Source organism: Oncorhynchus masou, chromosome 24 (genome assembly GCF_036934945.1).
Source record: "Oncorhynchus masou masou isolate Uvic2021 chromosome 24, UVic_Omas_1.1, whole genome shotgun sequence".
Taxonomy (NCBI): domain Eukaryota; kingdom Metazoa; phylum Chordata; class Actinopteri; order Salmoniformes; family Salmonidae; genus Oncorhynchus; species Oncorhynchus masou.
In genome coordinates this window covers 12975549-12988048 of record NC_088235.1, presented here as the reverse complement: position 1 = coordinate 12988048, position 12500 = coordinate 12975549, and positions in this window count along the sequence as shown.

Below are 12500 nucleotides of genomic sequence, written 5' to 3'. Positions count from 1 at the left end.
GTAGGCTGGTCATCTCTGCCTCTGTTTCTGTAGGCTGGGCTAGCTCACAGACCACAGCTCACTGTTTGCCCTGTTTATTTGTCCAGTGTGTGTGATGGATGGTCTGTCTGTGTGCTCGGCCACCTCGGGGTGTTCTGTCTGAGGTGTGGTGGAAAGGAAGCATGCCACAGGCATGAGACACTGTCCAGAGGCCCCTCGGAGGCTCCACCACTCCCCCACAACACAAAGACAGCAGCCCCTCTCAGACTAGTGTGTGTGTGTGTGTGTGTGTGTGTGTGTGTGTGTGTGTGTGTGTGTGTGTGTGTGTGTGTGTGTGTGTGTGTGTGTGTGTGTGTGTGTGTGTGTGAGCGTGGTTGTGTGTGTGTGTATGTGTGCGTGCGTACGTACATGTGTGTGTGTGTGCGTACATACGTGTGTGTGCGTGTATGAGCGTGGTTGTGTGTGTGTGTGTGTGTGTGTGTGTGTGTGTGTGCGTACGAACGTTTGTGTGTGTGTGAGCGTACATACGTGTGTGTGCGTGTATGAGCGTGGTTGTGTGTGTGTGTGCGTGTGTGAGCGTGGTTGTGTGTGTGCATGTGTGCGTGCGTATGTGCGTGTGTGTCAGAGTGTGTGTGTGTATGTCAGAGTCTGTGTGTGTGTGTGTGTGTGTGTGTGTGTGTGTGTGTGTGTGTGTGTGTGTGTGTGTGTGTGGCTTGGTGGAGTCTGGCTGGGGGGTTGCTGGGAGGTAATGATTGATGCCACTCATCTGCTGGAATGGGGCCATAAATATGAGCCCTCCTTCTCTCCTCCTTCTCCCCTCCGTCTATCCACCTCCTCCTCTCCTATCCCTCCACTAACCTTCTATACTGTACCTCCTCCTCCTCTCCTCTCCCTCCACTAACCCTCCATATTGTAACTCCTCCTCCTCTGCTATCCCTTCACTAACACTCTATGCTGTACCTCCTCTATTCCTCTCCTATCCCTCCACTAACCCTCTATACTGTACCTCCTCTCCTCCTTTCCTATCCTCCACTAACCATCTATACTGTACCTCCTCTCCTCCTTTCCTATCCTCCACTAACCCTCCATACTGTACCTCCTCTCCTCTCCTATCCCACCACTAACCCTCTATACTGTACCTCCTCCTCCTCTGCTATCCCTCCACTAACACTCCATACTGTACCTCCTCTCCTCCTCTCCTATCCCTCCACTAACCCTCCATACTGTACCTCCTCCTCCTCTCCTATCCTCCACTAACCTTCTATACTGTACCTCCTCTCCTCTCCTCCTCTCCTATCCCTCCATTAACCCTCCATACTGTACCTCCTCCTCCTCTCCTATCCCTCCACTAACCCTCTATACTCTACCTCCTCTCCTCCTCTCCTGTCCCTCCACTAACCCTCCATATTGTACCTCCTCCTCCTCTCCTATCCCTCCACTAACCCTCTATACTCTACCTCCTCTCCTCCTCTCCTATCCCTCCACTAACCCTCTATACTCTACCTACTCTCCTCCTCTCCTCTCCCTCCACTAACCCTCCATATTGTACCTCCTCCTCCTCTCCTATCCCTCCACTAACCCTCTATACTCTACCTCCTCCTCCTCCTCCTCTCCTGTCCCTCCACTAACCCTCTATACTCTACCTCCTCCTCCTCTCCTCTCCCTCCACTAACCCTCTAAACTGTACCTCCTCCTCTTCTCCTATCCCTCCACTAACCCTCCATATTGTACCTACTCCTCCTCTCCTATCCCTCCACTAACCCTCTATACTCTACCTCCTCTCCTCCTCTCCTGTCCCTCCACTAACCCTCCATATTGTACCTCCTCCTCCTCTCCTATCCCTCCACTAACCCTCCATACTCTACCTCCTCCTCCTCTCCTCTCCCTCCACTAACCCTCTAAACTGTACCTCCTCCTCCTCTCCTCTCCCTCCACTAACCCTCTAAACTGTACCTCCTCCTCTTCTCCTATCCCTCCACAACCATCTATACTGTACCTCCTCTCCTATCCCCACACTAACCCTCTAAACTGTACCTCCTCCTCCTCTCCTCTCCCTCCACTAACCCTCCATACTGTACCTCCTCTCCTCCTCTCCTATCCCCCCACTAACCCTCTAAACTGTACCTCCTCCTCTTCTCCTATCCCTCCACAACCATCTATACTGTACCTCCTCTCCTATCCCCACACTAACCCTCTAAACTGTACCTCCTCCTCCTCTCCTCTCCCTCCACTAACCCTCCATACTGTACCTCCTCTCCTCCTCTCCTATCCCTCCACTAACCCTCTATACTGTACCTCCTCCTCCTCTCCTATCCCTCCACTAACCCTCCATACTGTACCTCCTCTCCTCCTCTCCTATCCCTCCACTAACCCTCTAAACTGTACCTCCTCCTCCTCTCCTATCCCCCCACTAACCTTCTAAACTGTACCTCCTCCTCCTCTCCTATCCCTCCACAACCATCTATACTGTACCTCCTCCTCCTCTCCTATCCCCCCACTAACCCTCTAAACTGTACCTCCTCAACCTCTCCTCTCCCTCCACTAACCCTCTATACTGTACCTCCTCACCTCCTCTCCTATCCCTCCACTAACCCTCTAAACTGTACCTCCTCCTCCTCTCCTATCCCCCCACTAACCCTCTAAACTGTACCTCCTCCTCCTCTCCTATCCCTCCACTAACCCTCCATACTGTACCTCCTCGTCCTCTCCTATCCCTCCACTAACCCTCTATACTGTACCTCCCCCCTCTCCTATCCCTCCACTAACCCTCCATACTGTACCTCCTCTCCTCCTCTCCTATCCCCCCACTAACCCTCTATACTGTACCTCCTCTCCTCCTCTCCTATCCCACGAATAACCCTCCATACTGTACCTCCTCTCCTCCTCTCCTGTCTCTCGAATAACCCTCTATACTGTACCTCCTCCCCTTCTCCTATCCCTCCACTAACCCTCCATACTGTACCTCCTCTCCTCCTCTCCTATCCCTCCACTAACCCTCTATACTGTACCTCCTCTCCTACTCTCCTATCTCTCCACTAACCCTCCATACTGTACCTCCACCTCCTCTCCTATCCCTCCACTAACCCTCCATACTGTACCTCCTCGTCCTCTCCTAACCCTCCACTAACCCTCTAAACTGTACATCCTCCTCATCTCCTATCCCTCCACTAACCCTCTATACTGTACCTCCTCTCCTCTCCTATCCCTCCACTAACCCTCTATACTGTACCTCCTCTCGTCTCCTATCCCTCCACTAACCCTCTATACTGTACCTCCTCCTCCTCTCCTATCCCTCCACTAACCCTCTATACTGTACCTCCTCCTCCTCTCCTATCCCTCCACTAACCCTCTATACTGTACCTCCTCTCCTCTCCTCCTCTCCTATCCATCCACTAACCCTCCATACTGTACCTCCTCTCCTCCACTCCTATCCCTCCACTAACCCTCCAAACTGTACCTGCTCCCCCTCTCCTATCCCTCCACTAACCCTCCATACTGTACCTCCTCTCCTCCTCTCCTATCCCTCCACTAACCATCTATACTGTACCTCCTCTCCAGCTCTCCTATCCCTCCACTAACCCTCCATACTGTACCTCCCCCCCTCTCCTATCCCTCCACTAACCCTCCATACTGTACCTCCTCTCCAGCTCTCCTATCCCTCCACTAACCCTCCATACTGGTGGGACATGTAACATGTAGATAGGTGGGATATGTAACATGTAGATAGGTAGGACATGTAACATGTAGATAGACGGGACATGTAACATGAAGATAGGTGGGACATGTAACATGTAGATAGGTAGGATATGTAACATGCAGATAGGTGGGACATGTAACATGTAGATAGGTGGGACATGTAACATGTAGATAGGTGGGACATGTAACATGTAGATAGGTAGGATATGTAACATGCAGATAGGTGGGACATGTAACATGTAGATAGGTGGGACATGTAACATGTAGATAGGTGGGACATGTAACATGTAGATAGGTAGGATATGTAACATGCAGATAGGTGGGACATGTAACATGTAGATAGGTGGGACATGTAACATGTAGATAGGTGGGACATGTAACATGTAGATAGGTGGGACATGTAACATGTAGATAGGTAGGACATGTAACATGTAGATAGGTGGGACATGTAACATGTAGATAGGTGGGACATGTAACATGTAGATAGGTGGGACATGTAACATGTAGATAGGTAGGACATGTAACATGTAGATAGGTGGGACATGTAACATGTAGATAGGCGGGACATGTAACATGTAGATAGGTGGGACATGTAACATGTAGATAGGTAGGATATGTAACATGTAGATAGGTGGGACATGTAACATGTAGATAGGTAGGACATGTAACATGTAGATAGGTGGGACATGTAACATGTAGATAGGTGGGACATGTAACATGTAGATAGGTGGGACATGTAACATGTAGATAGGTAGGATATGTAACATGTAGATAGGTGGGACATGTAACATGTAGATAGGTAGGACATGTAACATGTAGATAGGTGGGACATGTAACATGTAGATAGGTGGGACATGTAACATGTAGATAGGTAGGACATGTAACATGTAGATAGGTAGGACATGTAACATGTAGATAGGTGGGACATGTAACATGTAGATAGGTGGGACATGTAACATGTAGATAGGTAGGATATGTAACATGCAGATAGGTGGGACATGTAACATGAAGATAGGTGGGACATGTAACATGTAGATAGGTAGGATATGTAACATGCAGATAGGTGGGACATGTAACATGTAGATAGGTGGGACATGTAACATGTAGATAGGTGGGACATGTAACATGTAGATAGGTAGGATATGTAACATGCAGATAGGTGGGACATGTAACATGTAGATAGGTGGGACATGTAACATGTAGATAGGTAGGACATGTAACATGTAGATAGGTGGGACATGTAACATGTAGATAGGTAGGACATGTAACATGTAGATAGGTGGGACATGTAACATGTAGATAGGTGGGACATGTAACATGTAGATAGGTGGGACATGTAACATGTAGATAGGTAGGACATGTAACATGTAGATAGGTGGGACATGTAACATGTAGATAGGCGGGACATGTAACATGTAGATAGGCGGGACATGTAACATGTAGATAGGTAGGATATGTAACATGTAGATAGGTGGGACATGTAACATGTAGATAGGTAGGACATGTAACATGTAGATAGGTGGGACATGTAACATGTAGATAGGTGGGACATGTAACATGTAGATAGGTGGGACATGTAACATGTAGATAGGTAGGATATGTAACATGTAGATAGGTGGGACATGTAACATGTAGATAGGTAGGACATGTAACATGTAGATAGGTGGGACATGTAACATGTAGATAGGTGGGACATGTAACATGTAGATAGGTAGGACATGTAACATGTAGATAGGTGGGACATGTAACATGTAGATAGGTGGGACATGTAACATGTAGATAGGTGGGACATGTAACATGTAGATAGGTAGGATATGTAACATGTAGATAGGTAGGATATGTAACATGTAGATAGGTAGGATATGTAACATGCAGATAGGTGGGACATGTAACATGTAGATAGGTGGGACATGTAAAATGTAGATAGGTGGGACATGTAACATGAAGATAGGTAGGACATGTAACATGTAGATAGGTAGGACATGTAACATGTAGATAGGTAGGGCATGTAACATGTAGATAGGTAGGACATGTAACATGTAGATAGGTAGGACATGTAACATGTAGATAGGTGGGACATGTAACATGTAGATAGGTAGGACATGTAACATGTAGATAGGTGGGACATGTAACATGTAGATAGGCGGGACATGTAACATGTAGATAGGTGGGACATGTAACATGTAGATAGGTGGGACATGAAGAAGAGGAGAAATGAATCATCACTTTGCACTGTGCAGCATCACAGCATGTTATTTTTTGCAGTAATGTGATGGCAGAGATTATTAGATGAAGTTGTAGAAGATACATGTCTGTCTGTCTGTCTGTCTGCCTGTCTGCCTGTCTGCCTGTCTGCCTGTCTGCCTGTCTGCCTGTCTGCCTGTCTGCCTGTCTGTCTGTCAAATCAAATTGTATTTGCCACATACATATGGTTAGCAGATTATAATGCGAGAGCAGCAAAATGCTTGTGCTTCTAGTTCTGACCATGCAATAATATCTTACAAGTAATGTAACCTAACAATTTCACAACTACCTTATACACACACGTGTAAATGAATGAATAAGAATATGTACATAAGATTTATGAATGAGTGATGGCCGAACGGCATAGGCAAAATGCAGTAGATGGTATAGAGTACAGTATATACATATGAGATGAGTGATGTAGGGTATGTAAACATTATATAAAGTGCCATTGTTTAAAGTGGCTACTGATACATTTATTACATACATTTTTCCATTGTGTGTGTGTGTGTGTGTGTGTGTGTGTGTGTGTGTGTGTGTGTGTGTGTGTGTGTGTGTGTGTGTGTGTGTGTGTGTGTGTGTGTACAGGATCAGGCACGTAGCAAGGGGAAAGGTCGTAGCAGGTCATGAGAGGGTGAGGTCAGAGTTTGGTCACTTCAGATGCCAAACTATTCTTGTCTGTCACCCAGGTGACCCACAGAACCTCTCTCGCCCTTTATGTGTGTGTGTGTGTGTGTGTGTGTGTGTGTGTGTGTGTGTGTGTGTGTGTGTCTGCTGTCAAGGTGATGTACAGCAGTTCAGGGGCTGTGTGTTGGTGAGTGAGACGAATCAGTCGCTAGGTTCAGATTAAACACTCTCTCTCTCTCTCTCTCTCTCTCTCTCTCTCTCTCTCTCTCTCTCTCTCTCTCTCTCTCTCTGCCAGTCACTAGAGAGGAGTACCAACGGGACAATCCTCACCCCTACAGAACACATTCCAACCCCCCCACAGAGTGAGACTACTTGTCACCTGCTACTTGACTTGAACCCTCCTGGAGATACTGGAGGGTCTCTGTCCTGGGACTCTGTCCCGGAACGTTGTCGGGCATGTGTGTGTCTGTGTGTGTGCATGTGTGTGTGTGTGTGTGTGTGCGTGCGTGCGTGCGTGCGTGTGTGTGTGTGTGTGTGTGTGCCTGTGCGTGTGCGTGTGCGTGTGCGTGTGGATTGGAACATGTGGTTCCCATGTGTTTGACGTGTTTGATACCATTCCAGCCATTACAATGATCCTCCTATAGCTCCTCCCACCAGCCACACGCTGACACGTGATTGTGATTGTGCGCAGACCCTGGATCAAGGATCCTACTGAGAGCCTTGGAATCCGTAGTACTAGTAGGTCTCCTGTAGGAAACTGTATAGGGATATGATAAATTGGCAGAGCATGGCATTTGCAATGCCAGGATTGTGGGTTTGATTCCCGGGACCACCTGTAAGAACGCAGGACTGGAAAAGTGTCTTTGGATAAAAGCTTCTGCTAAATGACAAAACATGAGAACATGAGTAACATGAGTAATTTACTGCACAGTGAACACTGTCATTTCTCCTGGTAAACAAAGGTGGCCATTTTGACTCACATCACTCCCATGTTAAAGCAGTGATGCACGTTTCCATGACGATCAACATGCTAACCTCCGGGTGAGTTTAGCCAGAGAGGGCCCAAGCAGATCTCCACACCCAGCTCTGGGGGCTTTCAGCCTGGCTACACGATTCGATTACCGCCCTGTGCTCTCTGACGGAGGAACGGAATGCTCTTCACCAGACAGGACAATACTGTGTCCAGAAAACACTAGTAAAACTGCTAAAGGACGACTGGACCTTAAAGTCTGCTCACATGGAGGATATGAAAATAACAGCACAAACCATAACAGGACCAGACAAAACTAGGAAGGTCTATGAATAGTATGGTGTCTCAAAGAGGACATCCCCCCCCCCCCCCTTCCCCAATATATATATATTTTTTCCAAGTATTCAACTCTGCAACCATATTGATTTTGGGTCCCAGTGTCCGGAGGATGGCGCCGTGAAAATGAGGTCTGGACACAAGCTTTATGTCCTGCCAAAACAGGAAACACGAGCCGAGTGTTCAGAAAGGTTTTATTGTAAATGCTCTCTGTCTCTGTCTCTCTCTAGATGCACTGTAAGTGTCTGTTTTCTGCCCCTAAGCAGGAATGAAACGTCCAGAGCGTCACCGAACGGGGAGGGAGACTGTAAACGGGTGTTCAGGGATTCCACTGAGGGACAGACTTCCATTAGTATCATGGTATCTTCCATAACCCTATTCAGATGGAGAATCTCAACCGTCCTGAGTGATTCAGGATCGGATAGTTTAAAAGCCAGTTTCATTTCACCTTTATTTAGCCAAGCGCGTCTTTAGACGGGTGGAACGCTTTTCCCACTGGCGGCAAGAGACGAACGAGACGAGAGGAAGGGTAAAATATTTAACGTCATACAAGGTACAGCGATGTTAGAGGGACTGTAGGCCAAGGATGTGAGAGGTGTTGGAGTGACAGGTGTTAGCAGATCAAGGGGAAATGCTCCCCCTTATATCTCAGAGCAGGGGACGTCACTGACTGAACACTACTGGTGAGCATCACTGGAAACCATTATACATTGGCTACATGGACAGTGTGTGTGTGGTGTGTACTGTACACTATGCACTGTACCCTTCTGGGAAGTGTACTACAGTGCACTGTTCTGTATGTTTGAATCTGCCCCCATCCTGCTCCCTCCTGTCCTCTGTCTCCTTCAGCATCACCTCCCTGTGTTCTGTAAAACGCCGGTCTGTACACAGACAGTCACTCTGAATAATAGGCAAGCTCACTGTAAATGTCAGCTCCTTAAATCACTACCGCGGCCAAGCGCTGAAACACACACGCACATATATACACAAACACACGCACGCACGCACACACACACACACACACACACACACACACACACACACACACACACACACACACACACACACACACACACACACACACACACACACACACACACACACACACACACACACACACACACACACACACACACACACACACACAAACACACACGCACGCACGCACACACACACACATACATACACAAACACACACGCACGCACACACACACACAAACACACACACACACACACACACACATGAAACCAGACACACACACTCACATAAACACACACACGGTGGCCCGTAGAGGGAACGTTTCATCGCAGCTTAAACTACAGCTGCACATTTATTATGTATATGTTGGTAAATCACTGGGGAGACCCTGCATTTCTACTGCGGGTAAAAAAGACAGACTGAGACATAGAGATAGGAATGGAGAGACAGTGTGAAAGAGAGAGAGAGAGAGAGGGACAGGGACAGAGATAGATAGAGATAGAGAGAGAGAGACAGAGAGATAGATAGAGAGAGACAGAGAGATAGATAGAGAGGAACAGAGAGAGAGAGAAACAGAGATAGATAGAGAGAGAGAGAGATAGAAAGGGAAAGAGTAGAGATATCAGTGAGATGACAACGCAAGTCTCAGAGATGAATACAGACCAGGAGGGTGTTAGATAAAGACCAGGAGGGTGTTAGATAAAGACCAGGAGGGTGTTATAGACAAAGATGACTACAGACCAGGAGGGTGTTATAGACAGAGATGAAGACAGACCATGAGGGTGTTATAGACAGAGATGACTACAGACCAGGAGGGTGTTATAGACAGAGATGATTACAGACCAGGAGGGTGTTATAGACAGAGATCATTAAAGACCAGGAGGATGTTATAGACAGAGATGATTAAAGACCAGGAGGGTGTTAGATAAAGACTAGGAGGGTGTTATAGACAGAGATGAATACAGACCAGGAGGGTGTTATAGACAGAGATGACTACAGACCAGGAGGGTGTTATAGACAGAGATGAAGACAGACCAGGAGGGTGTTATAGACAGAGATGATTAAAGACCAGGAGGGTGTTATAGACAGAGATGACTACAGACCAGGAGGGTGTTATAGACAGAGATGCATACAGACCAGGAGGGTGTTATAGACAGAGATGATTAAAGACCAGGAGGGTGTTAGATAAAGACCAGGAGGGTGTTATAGACAGAGATGATTAAAGACCAGGAGGGTGTTAGATAAAGACCAGGAGGTTGATGTCCAGCTTGGTCACCAGAAGCACACATCTATTTCTGACCTTTGAGAAGGTCCAGAGGACATCAATATGTGCTGCCCTCAGCAGTCACCAAATCTTTATTTTAAAAAGTGGGACACTGCTGAGCTCATGATGTTCAGAGCCATAGTGCGATGCTTAGACCACTGCACCGTGGTAGATCACAATTTTCTAACAAGCAGCGAGAGTACGTGATTATACTAAATTGAAAGAGCAAAAAATGATTGTAATAAAAAAAATATATATATATTTATGTTTTATGCTTTCCCCAAACCATAGCTCAATTGCTTTCCCCAAACCATAGCCCTAATGCTTTCCCCAAACCATAGCCCTAATCTTTCCCCAAACCATAGCCCTAATCTTTCCCCAAACCATAGCCCTAATCTTTCCCCAAACCATAGCCCTAATCTTTCCCCAAACCATAGCCCTAATCTTTCCCCAAACCATAGCCCTAATCTTTCCCCAAACCATAGCCCTAATCTTTCCCCAAACCATAGCCCTAATCTTTCCCCAAACCACAGCCCTAATGCTTTCCCCAAACCACAGCCCTAATGCTGTCTCCCGACTGTCTATCTGTCTGTCTCCTGACTGTCTATCTGTCTGTCTATCTGTCTGTCTGATGGTGAATTCCTCTGTCATAAAGAGTGTCTGTCCACAATAACAACAGGCCCAGGGGCCAAAGGACTCCTCCTCCACGACAGATCAGTCAAAATAATCAAATGAGAAGTTTCATCCTGCCCTTTTGACTGTCCCCTCTGATTTATACACCTGCTGGAATCCAATATAGAACAGCATTTTATGAATCTCCATGAGCGTCTTTAGGGCTCCCAATTGTCTAAACAGTGCACTACATATTTTACCATAGTAAGGTTATGTCCAAAATAGTAACCTATTATTACCTATGTAGTGGAAAGGGTTCACTATATAGGGAATAGGTTATCATTTGGGACACACCGTTACTATCGTAAAATATGTTTTATTCCTGTCTGTTTTACTGAACTTATTTTGTATGTTAGGCTGTAGGGTGCATGGTGTAGAGTGCAGGGTGTATGGTGCAGGGTGTTGGGTGCAGGGTGTAGGATGTAGGGTGTAGGATGCAAGGTGTATGGTGCAAGGTGCAGGGTGTAGGGTGTAGGGTGCAAGGTGTAGGGTGCAAGGTGTAGAGTGTAGGATGCAAGGTGTAGGGTGCAAGGTGCAGGGTGTAGGGTGTAGGGTGCAAGGTGTAGGGTGCAAGGTGTAGAGTGTAGGGTGCAAGGTGTAGGGTGCAAGGTGTAGGGTGCAGGGTGCAAGGTGTAGGGTGCAGGGTGCAGGGTGTAGGGTGCAGGGTGTAGGGTGTAGGTTGTAGGGTGTAGGGTGCAGGGTGTAGAGTGTAGGGTGCAAGGTGTAGGGTGCAGGGTGTAGGGTGCAAGGTGTAGAGTGTAGGGTGCAAGGTGTAGGGTGCAGGGTGTAGGGTGCAGGGTGCAGGGTGTAGGTTGTAGGGTGTAGGGTGCAGGGTGTAGGGTGCAGGGTGTAGAGTGCACGGTGTAGGGTGTAGGGTGCAGGGTTCAGGGTGTAGGGTGCAAGGTGTAGGGTGCAGGGTTCAGGGTGTAGGGTGCAGGGTGCAGGGTGTAGGGTGCAGGGTGTAGGGTGCAGGGTGTAGGGTGCAGGGTGTAGGGTGCAGGGTGTAGAGTGCACGGTGTAGGGTGTAGGGTGTAGGGTGCAGGGTTCAGGGTGTAGGTTGTAGGGTGTAGGGTGCAGGGTGTAGGGTGCAGGGTGTAGGGTGTAGGTTGTAGGGTGTAGGGTGTAGGGTGTAGGGTGCAGGGTGCAGGGTGTAGGTTGTAGGTTGTAGGGTGTAGGGTGCAGGGTGTAGGGTGCAGGGTGTAGAGTGCACGGTGTAGGGTGTAGGGTGTAGAGTGCACGGTGTAGGGTGTAGGGTGTAGGGTGCAGGGTTCAGGGTGTAGGGTGTAGGGTGCAAGGTGTAGGGTGCAGGGTTCAAGGTGTAGAGTGCAGGGTGCAGGGTTCAGGGTGTAGGGTGTCGTGTATAGGGTGCATGGTGTAGGGTGTAGGGTGCAGGGTGATAAATAAATTTCCAGAGTCTTATTCTGGTGACATGATCATGATCATCGATGCTTGGCTGCCGTTTGATAAATCTAAATATTATAATGATATATGCTAGTCTACGTGCACTGTGTCTGCCTGTTGGCTACAGCACACATTTCCAGACCAGTCTAGGCACATTTGCTAATTAAAGCAACAGTTTTTGTGACAGGACTATCGGTAGAGGTGAAAATGCCATGGAAACACACGATTTCTATTCGTGACATACGAAATGTAAGAACACAAATAAATGTTATGTGTCCTCTGTCATCGAACACTACGTTTTTTCCTCAACAAGTCTGTTGGTTGAGATCAAT